The sequence below is a fragment of the Alnus glutinosa genome, chromosome 8 (genome assembly GCF_958979055.1).
Source record: "Alnus glutinosa chromosome 8, dhAlnGlut1.1, whole genome shotgun sequence".
NCBI classification, from domain to species: domain Eukaryota; kingdom Viridiplantae; phylum Streptophyta; class Magnoliopsida; order Fagales; family Betulaceae; genus Alnus; species Alnus glutinosa.
In genome coordinates, this window is record NC_084893.1 from 16,625,191 (window position 1) to 16,642,360 (window position 17,170).

General features: G+C 34.3%; 1 long non-coding RNA gene across 2 annotated transcripts; it reads left to right on the forward strand.

Annotated features, from left to right (window-relative positions):
- On the forward strand, positions 1 to 6,413 carry LOC133874597 (uncharacterized). Of its 2 annotated transcripts, XR_009901329.1 has the most exons (5): positions 1 to 162; positions 239 to 305; positions 769 to 825; positions 4,108 to 4,169; positions 6,154 to 6,413. It is a non-coding gene; the product is annotated as an uncharacterized LOC133874597 (long non-coding RNA). The 2 variants fall into 2 exon arrangements; XR_009901330.1 differs by lacking the exons at positions 4,108 to 4,169; positions 6,154 to 6,413 and adding an exon at positions 2,162 to 2,419 and having other exon boundaries at positions 4 to 162.
- The last annotated feature ends 10,757 nt before the right edge of the window (positions 6,414 to 17,170 follow it).

Consider the following 17,170-nt stretch of genomic DNA (forward strand, 5'->3'; position numbering starts at 1 on the left):
CTCTTAGTGCCGAGAGAAGAAAAAAAAAAAGAACGGGAAGAGTTCTCATTTTTTTCATTGAAAGAAATCGCAATCTATGAAAATCCAACGGCCCGATCTTCAATTCGTTTTCGGAAATGTGATCCTTGCACTCGGATCTAGGTTTCTACCATTCGCTTTGTGGTAAAACACTAAACTCATGGTTTTATGATATTTGGGTAAAATCCTATAAATGAGTTTAATCCTCTATGTTCTTTAGGTATTTGGGATTGTTGGAACTTGCTTGAAGTTACCCAAACCTTGGGTTTTGGTTTGGTGATCTTGTAGTGAGTTTTTCTCAAACCCTAACTTTTAGTTATTTGATTTTAGTTGTATTTTAGGGGATTTACCCTTAGTAAATGCTATGGGTTAATGATATTGTGATTAAGGTAGTGTTTTATAATTATGGGTTAAGTTTGAAAAATCCTAAGTTGATGGGTAAAATTAATTTGGGGGTTTTGAAGTGTTTAAAACATAGATTGTGAATTAATGGATTAATTGCATTGGAAGTGTTAAATAATTTCAAATCATCTATGGGTTTTCATGAAAAATAGGCATTTATGGGATTAGGTCCTAAAAATAGTAATTAGTATAAATTGGAGATTTTAATTGTAAATTTAGGAATATTTCTATGTATGGGTTTAGTCAAATAATGGGTAACTTCGTATTATAGCCTTTGAGCGATTCAAAGTGCTAATTATTATAGTTGTTGGTTAAATAGCTAAATGGTGCATTGTGTTGTGAATATAGCGGCACTTTGTGGGTCAAACCTAGGATTGCTGGAATTAGGAGTACGAGCAATCCAAGGTGAGTATCCTACTCACTGAGAAGTATTATTTTCACAAATGACGAATTGCAAAATATATATTGTTTTACAAACTTGAACCACCTGTATGTTGATTATGATCTATTTTGGATGATTTGAGTACTTTTGAGTATATTGAAATTATGATGATGTTTTGAAGTATGAATATGATATGTGGAGTTTGAATAAATGATGCGACTGTATGTTATGGTTGGGAGTTTTGAAAATTGTGATTGCAATGGAATATTAATGTGATTTTAGAATGAGTATAAAGATGGAGATTTAAATTATGCAAATGTTGATTTATGAATTGATGTGTTAAACTATTTATAGATTTATATTGAAAGCATGAGTTTAATGCATGTTCATGAAATTAGAAAATATATGTATATTGTTTTAAGGCATGTGGCATAAGCATATGAACGCTAAACGTGCATCGAAGTGAGGTTTACAACCCATGGGAAACGACAAGCCTTTAATTGGCAAGTAGTACCGGGTGCTACTTGGTCGATGTAAAACTCTAATCGGCGGATAGTACCGGGTGCTATTCGGTCGATGTAAAACTTTAATCGGCGAGTAGTTCGCTATTCGGTCAATGTAAAACTTTAATCGGCAAGTAGTACCGGGTGCTACTTGGTCGATGTAAAACTCTAATCTTCGGATAGTACCGGGTGCTATTTGGTCGATGTAAAACTTTAATCGGTGAGTAGTTCACTATTCGGTCGATGTAAAACTTTAATCGGCAAGTAGTACCAGGTGCTACTTGGTCGATGTAAAACTCTAATCGGCGGATAGTACCGGGTACTATTCGGTCGATGTAAAACTTTAATCGGCGAGTAGCTAGCTATTCGATCAATATAAAACTTTAATCGGCGGGTAGTTCGCTATCCGGTCGATGTAAAACAAATGAAACCTTACATGAGCATGAACAACATTATTTTTATGAGTGTGATATTCTTATACTATTGTAGTATTTGCTAGACGCATTAGTATGCATAAGAGTCTCAATGGAAATGAATTTATGTATATTTCTATCGAATGGTTGCATGATTTAAATGTCATTGTTTTCTATAACGGAACTTCCACGTATAATCTTAGTTGTCTAGTATGTTTAATGTTTTCTATTAGTTGGTGTTTGCTATATCAGCTATGGGGGTATTTTAAACAAAAGTTCATAAAATTGGTGGCTGTTATAGTGTACACATGACTAAAAATGAAAAGTTGGTTCTTTGCGAAAACTCAGTCAGTTTAATACCACTAAGGTCTCGGTATTATTTACTGAGACGATGAACTCATCATTTCACCTATACGGATGTGGCTACCCCCACAACCGTATAGATGCCGCTCTTTTGGCTGCAGGTACTCCAGAGTTAGATAACGATCCAATAGCGTTTTATCTAGGATATTACGACTGAGGCCCATAGTGACAGTTGTAATGGGATGGACTATGGTGTCCTCTCTTTTGGGTATATTTTGTATATGGCTTGTGACGTGAGTGTCACGTATTCTTTTGTATAAGTCATTCTTTTGTTATATGATGTAATGATGTTAAGCCTTAAACAAATAGATATGTATATGGCTCTTTTGTAAAATCAACAGGTTATGTTTTAGTTGTGCTATTCCGTTGAAATCATGATGGTGTCATTATGTTTTCCACTATTAGATATAACTCTGATTATTAGGTACATGCTATGGGGCATATGCCATATGTTGGCTGAGCGACAAATAGTCGTGCTACTGTGACAACTTGTTTTATGTTTGTATAAACAAAATTAAAAATAAAAAATAAAAAATAAAAAACACTGGTTGTCACATGCTTGACCAACCACACTAGGGTATTTTTGTTAATCCATGCAGCTGGCCTTTCCTATAAATAGATGTGTTCAGTTCCTTGATTCACTCATACCAAAAATAACTAAAACACTTTAAAAGCTTTAGTTCTTAGTTTTGTTCTCTCCTTCACTACACTACATGGCCACCTCTTGTTTTTGGTGTGTTTTTATGTTCCAAACTTTCAGTAGCTTTTTAATACTTTAGAAGTGAAGTTAGGAGTTGTCTTCTTTTGCAAACATAGCCTAGTTTTCAAGGAAAATATCAAAACCTCATCTTTGCCCTAGAATTGCACCTATTCGGCCACCTTGGAGAATTTTGTGGTTTCTTTCCAAAATCACTTCTGGGTATGTATTTTAATGATTTATGATGTTTCTTTTATGATATCTAAGGAATCTCTAAGTTAACTTCAACTCAAAAAAATAATGGATTTAAAGTTATACTTTCAAAAGATTACAAGTTTCCTTTATGATTCCTTATCTTCTCTTTAAATTGCTATTATTGTTCTAAAGACATAATAAGCTTATGTATTAAAAAGAAGTAAAGGAAAACTGTATAAATCAGTTCTAGTAGTCCTTAAGACTTCTATTGTAATATCCAAGATATTAATTAAGAGTTTAAAATACAATTTGGACTAATTAGGTTTGTAACTAAGTAAAGAATGAGAAAGAACACTTAGAAATTGGTTACTTGTGAGTTTCAGACTGGTGTGTCCGGACGGGGCATTATTGTGTTCGGACAGGTAGCTCAAAAGTTAATCTCTACAAGTTGTGTCTAGACGGGGCATATCTATGTCCGGAAGGCTTGGTCAGAATGTCCCACTTTGGGTGCGTGTCCGGATAGCTCAATAACGTGTCCGGACAGGCCTTGGTGGCCTTGGTATAAAATGCATTGGACTCGTTTTGGACCCATTTCCCTCATTTTTCTCTCATCTCATCCGAAAATCTCTCTTCTCTCTCCTAAGGTTTGTACCCAAACCCTAGATCCTTGTATTTTGAAGCTTCCAAAGCCAACTCTGACTCCAGAAACGCAAACCTTGGTGCCAAATCATTGCTTTCACTGATTGGTTTGAGATAAATCCACAAACCCTAACTTTCCTTGTATTTGGGTTGACTTTTGGGGTATAACCTTAATCTCTCAAATTTATTTAAGTATTTGGTGTATAGTGGAGTTCTAAACAACTTCCAAGTAACGGGTTTACTTTTAGTTGAAAATCAAGATAAGACCCCAACTCTAGAATTTGTTGAAGTATTGTAAATTAGGAATTTGGTGTTAACTCTAGGATTTTCTTATGGGCTAGTGTTTATAGTTATTGAGTTGTTAAATAAGAACCCTAGAAATTCCATGGGTTTACATGGATTGTGGCTCTTGAGACAAATTAATAACCTATGTGGTGTTTAGAGTTATAGATGTTTTGGGTTAGTCCTAATGTGTTATTGTATTGTGTAATGTAGAGTACAAGGCAAAAAGATCAAGGATGTGTACTTGAGTCGTGAGTCATATGCGGTCTACTAAGGTGAGTATTTAACTCACTAAGATAATATACTAAGCTTTGTCGTTTTAATGATGTTATAAAAGTTATAATTATTTCAATTCGAGCCGATAATATTTTATGATGATATATGTTTTATGAATGCATTCAATACTTTGAATTATATTGAGATATGACTTGCTGAGGGTTTATGAGCTTTCAAGTATGTATATGAAAATGAGAATTAAAGTATGATTTGATGATGGTTTATAGGTGTCAAAGTATGTTTATGAGATTGAGAAATGAGATATGTTTTATGAGTTTTATGATGAGTTTAAGATTTCATGTTACAGTTTACAAATGATGTGAAGAGTACATGATGTTAAATGATACATGGGTATGTAAAAGCATGAACACAATGATTATATGACATGAAAGTACAAGTGATGAGTGCCAAATATTGTATATTTGGACCCCTTAATTTGCATTTGCTAAACTTTTGGCTTTGTTATTTTCTGATGTTTTTGGTTAGTTTTAGTGTTTTAGTGTTTTTTAGGTCATTGAGAGAAAATAGCGGTTTTTTTTTTCTTTTTTTGTGTGAAATTGCAAATTGGGAAATTCTAGACTGTGCATTCGAGCCCATGCAAGCACGCTTGAGCGCACACCAGCCTATGACGAAGAAGTCCCGAGTACGCTCGAGCGCACCTAGTGTGCGATCGAGCACACTAGGGCTGACCTGGCAGCATCGAAATCCTAGGATTTTTAGTATTTATATTAGTCTTTTCTCTTGTCAAAACACGTTGGGAGGTGCTGTTGAGAGCTTATTTTCAACCTAGAGCCGTTCTTGAGCTCTTTGCACATTTCCATTTGTAAGTTATTCATGTTTATGTTTTTAATTCAAATTAGGATGTTGTTTTTAGTCATGAGAGGCTAAAATCTTCAACTAAGGTTGAAGATGAAGCCTTGCCATTGATTAACACTCACATTCGTGTTATTTTATTTATACAATTCCGATGTTTAATCAAAGTGTTGTTCAAATCCAATTCAATTAATTGATTTATTTCATTGATTGAATGTTGTGATGATTATTTAAGAAAAGTTGGATATTCGATGTGTTTCAACCGAAGGATACATCAAATCATTCGATTAAAATCGGATATCCATGTACATGGAAAAAAAAGCTGAACTAAAGACCCTTGGGCTACGTACCCCTAGGCACCGTGCAACAAGACCATTGAGCTGTGTATCCTTTGGAACTATGAAATGAAAGATTGTTGGGCTGCATACCCCTCGACACCATGCAAGAAGACCCTTGGGCTATGTACTCCTAGGCATTATGGAACGAAAGACCATTGGGTTGTGTACCCCTCGGCACCAAGATGTGACGAAAATGAATGAAAGACAGTCATATCACGATGATGATATGTGACATGTTTTATGATGTTTTCATAACTAGATGTATCAATATGTGTATGAATTTGAATGGAATAGAACATATGTATACAGTTACAACTAGATTGCATATAATTATTTATGTGGAATTTCATACTAGATGTATTAATATGCCTATGAATTTGAATGGAACATAACATATGTATATTATTATGGTTGGGTTGCATATGATAGTTTATGTGGCGTCATGCTAAGGGTACTTAAATACTTGTATTTTACAAAGGTTTGAAATGTCTGTAAATGAGTACAGAGATATGATGTCGTTTGTTTAAGGTACTTAGATATACCCGTATGCTTGTATTTTCCGAAGGTTTGGAAAGCTTATATACGAGTATAGCTAAGTATATATATATATATATATATATATATATATATTCACAACTACGTAGTAAGATTTTACTTGTTTATAAAACGTCTTATTTACCTTATTAGCTACGAAATGTTTTAAAAAGAAGTATGATACTAATGGTAGTTGTTATTGTAAACGTATGGTAAAAAGAAAGAAATGTCAGCTCATTACGAAAACTTAGTGGTTTTATACAGATTAGATTGTGGACTCACTGTTCCACCTATGCAGACGTGGCTAACACCACAACTGTGTAGATGTTCTTTATGTTGCAGGTTTAGGCGTCTTGTGTAGTAGATCGTGTGCGAGCTTAGAAGTCATTGAAGGGACTTAATCGTGATGCTGTTTGGTGAGACACTAACTTGACCCAAGTTAATCTCTCTTTATATTGTAGTGAATTGTACATTATAATTGTAATTTGAGATGTAATGATATTAGAAGCTCTAGTTAGTTTATTGGAAATGTTTATATGGTCAATTCAAAGACAAAAATTATTCAGGTTTTCCGCTACGATGATTGTTTAAGGATTTAGAAATAGCGTTTTGTGGTTAATTGATTTAAATTTTTCACTTCGCCCTTGAATTTAGGGCGGGGCGTTACATCTATCGAGAGGCCTTTTAGCACGATAAACTAAATTTACATTATTGTCTTTACTTTTCATCCTTTGATTGTTCGTAAGAATTTCATTAAGCGACTTTGTTCTCATTAAATAGCATGAATCGATCATATTTACTTTTAATATCCTTAAGGTATATCTTAATCCTCAAAGTTCATATTTGGTAGTATTTGTCATAGCCCCGTCACTAAATTATGAACTCAAGTTTTAAGGTTATCCTAAGGATTGTCTCAGAATGACTAAAGGTAATAGATATAATGAATTAATAACATAATGATGAGATAGTTGACAATCATGAACTTATGGACAAATGATATTATGGTGATGGATTTTCCCAATGGATGAGCTAAAAAGGCAGTTCCCACTTCGCTCTGGGAGATGTCCCTTTCATTATTACTTATTTCTTTAGGAATTTCACTATCATGTGGGAGCTTTCGTGCCTTCTCTCTCTCTCTTCTCCGGACTTTCTTGTTGGAGTCCCTGAAATAATCAGTAGCCCAGCTCTTCAGCACCTCCAATTCAGAACCTGTATGGTTCACTTCGTTCCTCTGCTCTTTTGGCTTGTTTGTTATTTCCCCGGGAAGCTACGGCTTCAAAGCTTACCTTTTTATTAAAAGGAGAACTTGAGTTTGAGTCACACACTCATATTATGGAAATACAGAAAACGTTGTTTTCGGGGAGCTGAGAGGAACGCTAGGTATATGCTTAACACATGCGTTGTGTTCCCTTGGACTCTTTTCTTGATCATATGTGGATTTCGTCTTCTTCGTCTTGGACTATGGACAAATGGAGTAGAGGCAAATATATATGAGTTAGTAATAAGTAAATAAAAGGGAAAAATATAAAAAAGCCCCCTGAACTAACGACCGATTTTAGAATAGTCTCCGAATTTTTCATGTGCACTAATGTGACCCATCAAACTACCAAAGTGTGCTAAAAATTTCTCTTTTATCAAAATATTACTATAATACTCTTTTTCTCTTAAAAACTAAAATAAAAAATTAATAAAAAATATTTAAAAAAAATATTTAATATAAAACTAAAAAGTTAAAGAAATTAAAAACTTAAAAAATTAAAAAAATTTAATTAAAAAAAAAAAAGAAAAGAAGAAGAAAAGGGGTGGCTCGGCAACCACCCCAAATAAAAAAAATTTAATGTTTTAATTTTTTTAACTTTTTTGTTTTATATATTATATATATTTCATTAACAGTGACATGTGTCGACATTTTATTGATGCTAACGTGGCACATTAACAGAATCTGTCAAATGTTTTGACGGAAATTTGACTACAGGGAGTGATTTGGTTTTATAAATGTATATTTTTAATATATTGATTTTTTTTAGTAAGAGTGACACATATTATCATTTTATTGGTTTTGACGTTGACACTAACAGAATTCGTCAAGTATTTTGACGGAATTTGACTACAATGACTAAATTGTTATTTTTTGCCTACCTTGAAGACTTTTCAATTATTTTTTATACCGTAGTGAGCGATTTGTAATTTAAGCCAACCACATAGAGTGATTTTACATTTATCATTTTTTAATATATATATATATATATAGTTTAGTTTAGTTTAGTTGGTTTTTTTTTTTTTTAGTTTTTAAGAGAATAGGGGTATTATAGGAATATTTCAACAAAAGTGGCATTTTTGGCACACTTTGGTAGTTTAATGGGTCACATTAGTATACTTGAAAATTCAATGAGCTATTCCAAAATTGACTGTTAGTTCAGGGAGCTTTTTTATATTTTTCTAAATAAAAATTATGGTAAATGCATATAAGGAGATGATGTTTTCTAAACAATATTTTATTTGATGTTTGATTTTATTGTTTGTTGTTTATGCTAATTTATTGAAGTTCTGTGTGAATATAGACTGTTTGCAAAAAGGAAGTCGGAGACTTTTTTTGAGAAAAGTGTAAGTATGGATATACTTACTAAGTAGTGTTACCATGTTTTATTACTTTTACGTTTGATGTTTTTGTCTTTATGATTTTCTCATATTCTCTTGAAATTCATATGCAATACAAGAATCAACCAAATAAGAAAAAAGCTGGTTATCACAGAGGCAGTAGGATGGCGAGTCAGTGATCTGGTTAACGGGGCTACCGATCCAAAGGCTTAATATATAACTTAAGCCAGGGCGGGTATAGTCACCAACATTAAACAATTAAATGTCCAAAGTGGGAGGTGAACGAACGTAAACGGGTTGGTATTTAACCTATTAACGAGATGTCTAAAAAAAGATTATCATAAAACACAAACGAAACAGTCACTACACCATACATTCATTACATGCATTCTCTCTCTCCCTCTCTCTCTCTCTCTCTTTCTCTCAAAACCTTTCCTCTTTCTATTTCTTTTGGATTCTTTTAATTGTTGATTTATGGGAACTTGGGGACTCACTTGTTTGTCTATGTAAATATGATGGTGTCACCTTTACATAAACTATGAGGCAGGGAATGAGGGTGAAGGTGAAGATCCTTTCGCCAATTTCAATGGTTCCTGAACCATCTATTGGAAGCTTGATGCTTGTCTATGAGAGCAAGCTTTTATTTTGTCCTTATCTTATATTATCACTTGGTTATTAATGTTATTTGACTATGTTATATGTTTGATTTGAGTGCCACCTATGGCACATATATTTTGGTACGCTTTGTGCGTACATGGTATGTATAATTAAACCATGTTTTAACTCATCTATATAATTATGAGGTAATTCAGTTAACTCTCTAGTGTTATGTTGTTTATTCCTAGTTTTAAAAAGAAAAAAGTATTCCATTGTGAGATTGTATTTCTGATGTAGTAGCGTCGCATGGAAATCAGAGGTTTCCACTTACGGTTTTGCTAGTTCAAAATTCGGAACGTTGCAAAGCCTCTCTCAATCAAATCCCTAACCAAAACACTCAATGTAACACTCAAAAATTAGGTAATTGTTTTACATAACTTGGAGAGTTACTTGCAGTACTCCTAGAACAATTAACTGGTAATTACCTAGTGGAACTACCTTAAACATCTAATCAGAGTGAATGGAAAGAGAAAAACGGAAGACTATGAAATCTAAGAATCTAAAAGTAATTAAACCTCAAATGATACTATCATCAAATAAAGACCAAGAGTTATCCAAAATTGAATCCAGTCTATACGTGTGACGACCCAATTTATTTTATTTTATATATATCTACAAAATGGAATCATCACAGTAGCATGACGATTAGTCATTAAGCCAACTCAATGTACACATCCCATAATATGTACCTAACACTTCAAAGATAACGAACAATGCAGTGGAAATTATTATAATTAACTAAGTAATGTTAATTACAACATCAGAGCCATTCATCTGTCTATCTGTTTAAGGCTTAATTAAAGCATTATATACATCAAAGAATGGCTATACAAAATAAGTGTCACATGCGACACAAGCCATATATAAGAGTCTATACAAAAATACAGACTATTCGAGTTCGACACACATATGACTAAATGCGAAGAGCCTCAGTCGTAGTATTCTAAGTACAACGCTACAGGATCCTCATCGACGTCTGTAGTACCTGCAGCCAAAGCATCAACATCTCCACGATTGTGATTGTAACCATGTTCGCATAGGTGAAATTATAAGTTCCCCAACACAGTAGTATAAAATACACTGAGTTTTTTACAATGACTCAATCCCTTTATTTCTACTATATGTTTACAATAACAACTACTACCAACATGATGCTTCTGTTTTTAAAACGTTTCGTAGATAATAAGAGTAAACACAGACACTTATAGACATGAGAAATCTTACTACATTATACACTTATACATATATATCAAGTGACTCAGCTATACTCGTATACAAACATTTCACAACTTTAGGGAACACGAGCATACATGTTTCTCTATTCATAAAAATCAGTAACATCATAGCCTGGTTATACAAGCATACAAATATTCCACTACTTCAAATAATACAAGTATACAGGCACATCCAAACATGAAAATAAATGGCATCATATCCCGATTATACGAGCATATAGATATTCCACCACTTTGGAGAATACAAGTATACAAGCACATCCAAACACGACATCAATGAAACATAAAAATCAATGACATAATAACTTGGTCATACAAGCATAAAAATATTCCACTATTTCAGAGAATATAGGTATACAGGCACATCCAACCATGACATTTCTTAAATCATCATATGCAATCTAGTCAAATAGAAATATACGTATGTTCTTTTTACATTGAGACTTATAAGTATATTAATACGTCTAACATGAGATACCTCATAAAACATCATTAAAACTTTTCATAAACTCATGTCATGCATGTCGACATAATATGAGGCAACTTTGGCTCATATTATTTACTATGGAGGCAATTTCGGCTCCTATACTTTCATTATGGAGACAAATTCGGCTCCCTTTACTTTTACTATGGAGGCAAATTAGACTCCTTAATCTCTTTATACATAACCATGCTCAATGCTTCATGTTTTCATACTCTTATACTCAAATAACATCATGTTCTTCGCATATTTCTTTCAAACATACCATGAAAACTTAACTTCTTGTAAAGCTCATAAAAACATATCTCACTACATCACCATATAAATATATCTCAAAACCCATAAATCATCTTCAAAATATTTCTCAACATAATTGAAAACATTGAAAACATTCACAAGCATATATCCTTTTAAAATAACATTGGCTCAAATTTAGAACACTATATCGTTTTGTGCGAACAAAATCATTGAAAGTTTGATATCTTTTCTCAGTGAGTAGAATACTCACTTAGGCTTAAAGATGGATTTCCAACGAAAGCCTTGCAATGTACCACTGCATTATCACATTGCATGACACATTAGTACTAACACAACTTTTCTAACTCAAAATCCCCACTTAGCTATTGGATTGCTCAAGAACTAGAATTCATGGAAAACCCATAGAATTCATGGATTTACAACAGTTATTAAATAGAATTCATGGATTTACAACAGTTATTAAAAATCTAAGGTTTATGGATTTTACCTTGATTTCTCACCAAAAATAAAACCTAATGCTTGGAAGTTGTCTATGATGTTTCGAAATGCACAATACCTAAAGAGAATTGAGAGATTAAATTCAACCCCTCAAAAATCAACACAAATCTAGGAAACTAAGATTCGGATTTACCTCAAACCAATTAGTGAAAATGTAGATCTTGCTTCGAGGATTACGTTTCTGATGTGAAATTTTAGTTTGGAAGCTTTAATATACTGAGATCTAGGGTTTTATCTCAAAAACCTATGAGAGAGAGAGAGAGAGAACAAGAAATGAGCTGAAAATCGCCGCCCAACCATTTCAATAGAAGCCTACCCGGACAGGCAAGTAGTGGTGTACAAATGGTTATAACCGGCGGTTATTGGTTAAAACCGCTAACCGCCTAGGCGGAAGCGGTTATTTTTATAACCGCCGGTTAGCAGTTATTGGCTTAATAACCGATGGTTTTAAAACCGCTTTTGAATTTCGGTTTTGGGCTGGGTTTACACCCGTTTTGGGCTGGGTTTACACCGGTTTTGGGCCGGTTTTGTACATATTTTAATTTTTTCCAAAAAAAAAAAAATTTAATACTTTTTGGACCTTTTCCCCTTTGGTACAAAATTAACAAATCTAAATACAAAATTACAAATCCAAAACACAAAGGCACAAACAAATAACCATATAACCAAATTCAAATCTAATTTTATAAATCCAAATAACCAAATTCAAAACCAAAAAATTACAAATCCAAATAACCACATAGGCACATACTCCAAATTCCAAAACCAAACAAATCCACATACTCCAATTCCAAAACCAAACAAATCCAAATAACCAAATACTCCAAGACATTACAAATCCAAAATAACCAAATTCAAAATCCAAAAATTACAAATCTAGATATAGTCACTGATGGTCACCTACGTCCACAATATATTCCTCCTTCTATCACAAGGGTGAACTCCCTGCAATCAAAAATATACAAAGTTACAAACAAAAATAGCTCTAGAGGTCAATACAAACCTACATCCAAAATTCCAAATAACCAAAACCAAAAAATTACAATCAAATTAATCAATAACCCTTCGATACTAACATCCTTCAAGATAAAGTCCAAGAATGCTTCGGTCCTTGATTGAGCATCATCTACAAAAGAAGAAGCTTTAGTTAATTGAAAAGTAAGTTTCAAAAATAATAATTGCACAAATGAAAAGTCACAACTAATTTACAAACATTTATCTTCTTCATCAAAGCTTTCCACAAATTCCTCCAACTCCCGAATGTCAATTGGAGTATTCCTTATCCAATTTTGTGTGCAAACCAACGCATCAACGGTAAGTGAAGACAATGTACTCTTAAAGGGATCCAATATACATCCCTTAGTGCTAAAGGCGGACTCAGAGGTAACAGTGAAAATTGACATAGCCAATACATCACGGGCTATCGCTGCAATGATAGGATATTTAGGTGCATTAATCTTCCACCAACCTAAAACATCAAAGTCTTTTGTTGCTGCTTCACACCCATCCAACAAATACTTATCCACCTCTGATTTACATTCCAAATCATTCTCTTCCTCAAGGTGTTGGGAAATGAGATTATGAATTTTATCCACTGCACTTTCTGTGTCATCATCAACAACATTCAAGTTAGTATTATTTGCACTTCTTGAAGTCGCATTAAATTGAGACACCGCAATCCCCTGAAACTTACTATATTGCTCAATCAAATGATCCAAAAGCTCTCTCACCCTTTTCTCTATTTTATCCGCCCATATTGGCCCATTGCACCTTTTCAACCACCACACCAAAATCTTCATCTTGTAGCGCGGGTCAACAACAAAAGCAATATATAACATCAAGTTCAACTTTTCCATACTCCCCTAGTACTTCTCATAATGATAGCCACGGCACTCACGATGTGATCAGAATTGAGACACCCGTCATTCAATGCATCTTGAATAATACAAAGCTGCATGAAAAATAAACTGCCAGTGACATAATTTGAACTAGAAATTATCAATGTGGCATCATAAAAAGTTTTCAAATACTTCACAAATGCCCTAGCATTTTCCCAATCAAGATATCCAGGAATAACTAACTGACTATCCTCCTCCCCCAATACTTCAAATGCTCTTTGGCACTTTTCAGCAAAGCTCAACATTAAGTATGTTGAATTCCATCTAGTAGGAACATCTAGACACACAACTTTCTTACTTTGAATATCTAGTTGTTCTATACATCTCTTAAACCTTGCCATCCTCGTCGGTGAAGCCCTTACAAATCTCACAGCATTTCTAACATTACAAGTAGAGTCCTTCAACTCTTTCAAACCATCATTTACTACAAGATTCAAAATATGAGCAGCACACCGCATGTGAAGAAACTCACCCCCCAAAACAGTTGAATTCTTTTCTTTTATCCTCCTTCTCACATAATCAATACCTACATCATTAGAAGAGGCATTATCAACTGTAGTTGTGAAGATACTATGATCCCCCAATCTTGCATTGTACTATCCAATACTTTTCCAGTGGTCTTACCGTTATGATTAGGAACTAGGCAAAACTTCACGATTTTCTTATGCAATACCCAATCACAATCTATAAAATGAGTGGTAACACACATGTAATTTAAATTTTGTATAGATGTCCATGTATTAGTAGTGAGGCAAATCCTTTGACCGCTCATCAAAGCCTTCAAATGAAGCTTCTCTTCCCCATATAATTTCAAACAATCTCTTTGTATAGTAACACGACTAGGCATATTGAACCTAGGTTCCAATCCATTAACAAATAATGTAAACCCCTCACTCTCCACATAACTAAAAGGCAACTCACATAGGATGAGATTCTGAACAAGCAAACGTCTGACACGGTCCGGATCATACTTCACATATCCTAGTTGGGGGCTACTAGTGCCTTCTACTACCTTCTTAAATGACATCTGCAACAAAGATTGGTTTTTGGCAAGTTTTGGTTTCCTGAGTGGAGAGTTTGCACAGTTAGAGGTAAGGTGGGTCATAATGGGTGAAGTGCCTTGTCTTCGATGGTGACACCCTATCAATCTATTGCAATAATTGCAACTAGCTTTAGGATTCTCCTTATCAACTGGTTCCACCTTTTTAAAGTGGTCCCATACAATAGACTAATTAACATGTGGTTTTTTGGATTGTGTGGGTTTTTGAGTATTTATGGAGGAAGGTGTTTCGGGACTATCCTCATCCATAAGAACTGGGGCAGGGCTACCCACGGGAGTCGAAGTAGTACCAATTGTACCACTATTAGCGTCATCTATCTGTTATTAAATAAATGATAAATTATGTGATAAGAAAAAACGATAAATTATATAGCAAACTTGCAAAGTCACAAGACTCACAACATTTTTTGAACTTTTAGCCATCAACAGCAAAGAAAATTTGAAACAACAATAACAACAACAGATTCAAAGCCTCAAAATTCATCAAATTGAAACCAAACACAGCATAACCAAAAAAAAAAAAAACCAGAAGACGCAAGAACAAATGTCTCTACTTTTAACGACATTTTCCTAAGCAGCCGAACGATCAGATAAACACTTCCAGTGGCAAGCAAAGTAGCAAACAGATGAAAACAAAACATAACTCTCAGTGTCTCACAATAGTCAAACTTTACTTTCCCCACATTTTCCCAACAACCAAACACACCATAACAAAAAAAAAAAAAAAAAGATCCACGAAAATATGTGGATCAAAAGCAAGATTACCAAACTCTTAAACCTTCTAGAATATCTTCCTCTGTTGGTGGGTAGAAACTTCTTTTGAGTAAAGGACACTGCTCAAAAATCAAAGGAAAAGGAAGGGGGGAAAGCAAAAAAAGAAAAAGAGAAAAGATTAGGCAAGGGGGAGCAACCCGAAAAAGCGAGAGAAAACGAGATAAACTTAGAACTGGTGGAGAAGCTTACAGTGTAGCAGCAGTGGAGACGAGCAGTGGAGACGAGCAGCGGCGGAGACGAGATGGGCGAAGAGGTCCGGAGAGGAGAGGTTGGGCGGCAGCAGAGGCTAGGCGACTAAAATCTAAAAATGAAATTGAAAGTTGAAAGTGAAAGTGACCAAACCCTAAACCTAAACGCCCCTCTCCCAACATCCTAGGTTTATATATATATATCCCAAACCCTATAACTGCTTTTAAAAGTGGTTTTAAAGCGGTTATAACCGTTCCGTTTGTACACCCCTACAGGCAAGTGGGCTGTCCGGACACATTTGTTGCGTGGCAAGCGAGCACTTAAACAAAATATTAATTAAGGCATTTCATTTTTTTTTTTTTTGTATAAAAGTTTGTGGTGGTGCTTTATAGGATTAATCTTTGATAAAAACATTGCTTTTTCATAAGGGGCATCACACTCAAACCCTATGAGAACTAAAGAGGAAGTGAGATGTGAGAGTTGAGAGAAATTAGGAGAAATTAGTTGAAAAATCAATTTTAAGCTATTTCTAATCAAGTTTGTGTTCTCCCATTCGAACTAAAAAAAGCCTAGTTCAAACACCTCTCACATATAATCATCATAAATCCTTTGAAAACACACGCAGTTTGAACCTCTAAAAATTCCCATTCAAACGCACTTAAACAAAACCTCTTGTTCGAACCAGAATAGGACAAGTTTGGAACGTTTCTGTCTAGAATCATCCATTTGTTCGAACACCCATATGAGAAAAAGTGAAAAACTCAGCATTCAAACCAACTTAGAACGCATTTGGAATGGACCTCTCCACCGAGTTCCATGCACCCTCCGTTAGAACCGACTTAGAATGAAATTGGAGCGGAGCTCCTTGGAACACTCTAGTTCGAACAAACTTGGAACGATCAGAGGACGGGCCTCTCGGGAAACATTTTTCTGTAGATTTCAAATGCTGGTTCGAACTTGAAACCTCCCAATTCGAATCGAAGATTGAAAAATGGACTTTTACTAAATTTTTCTAAGTTTTGTTTCATTTTATTAATTCTAAATTGTTTCCCTCATTTAGTTTAATTGAAATAAATCTTTTAATTATTTTTTTTGGGTGTTACACGTTACAATGTGTAACCATCGTGAGCCCACTTACGCAATCTTTGTATGGAAAATAATTAGGCAACTACAGCTGGCCATGTGACAATTTTCTCCGCAAGGAAACAACACCTCGACTAGGAAATGACATAATGTCGACACTAATATTACCATATGGGACCAAAGCGCCTCACCCATAAAAGGCCTCGCTATTCCCAAACCCAGGTAGTCACATTCTCTCTTCCCTTCTCTCTTTATTAGATTTGCCATAAAAGCACTCTCTAACTTAAGCATCAGAGGCTTCTTGCTTGCGTTACCCAATTAATCTTCCCTTATTTTGCGAGTGGTTCGTCGTAGGTCTAGCCATTTGAAAAAAATGCTTCAACAGATTTAAATTGAAAACTTAGTTTTAAAGTTAAAAAGAGATCCTCTAAAATTCTTAAAGTATTTTATTAGGGTTAAATATACTTTAACCCCCTCAACTAACTACTATTTTTTATAAAGCCATACGAACTGGTAACTATGACACTTAGATATATCAAATTATTATTTTGTTGTAATTAAGCCATTCTGCTAGCATTGAACAT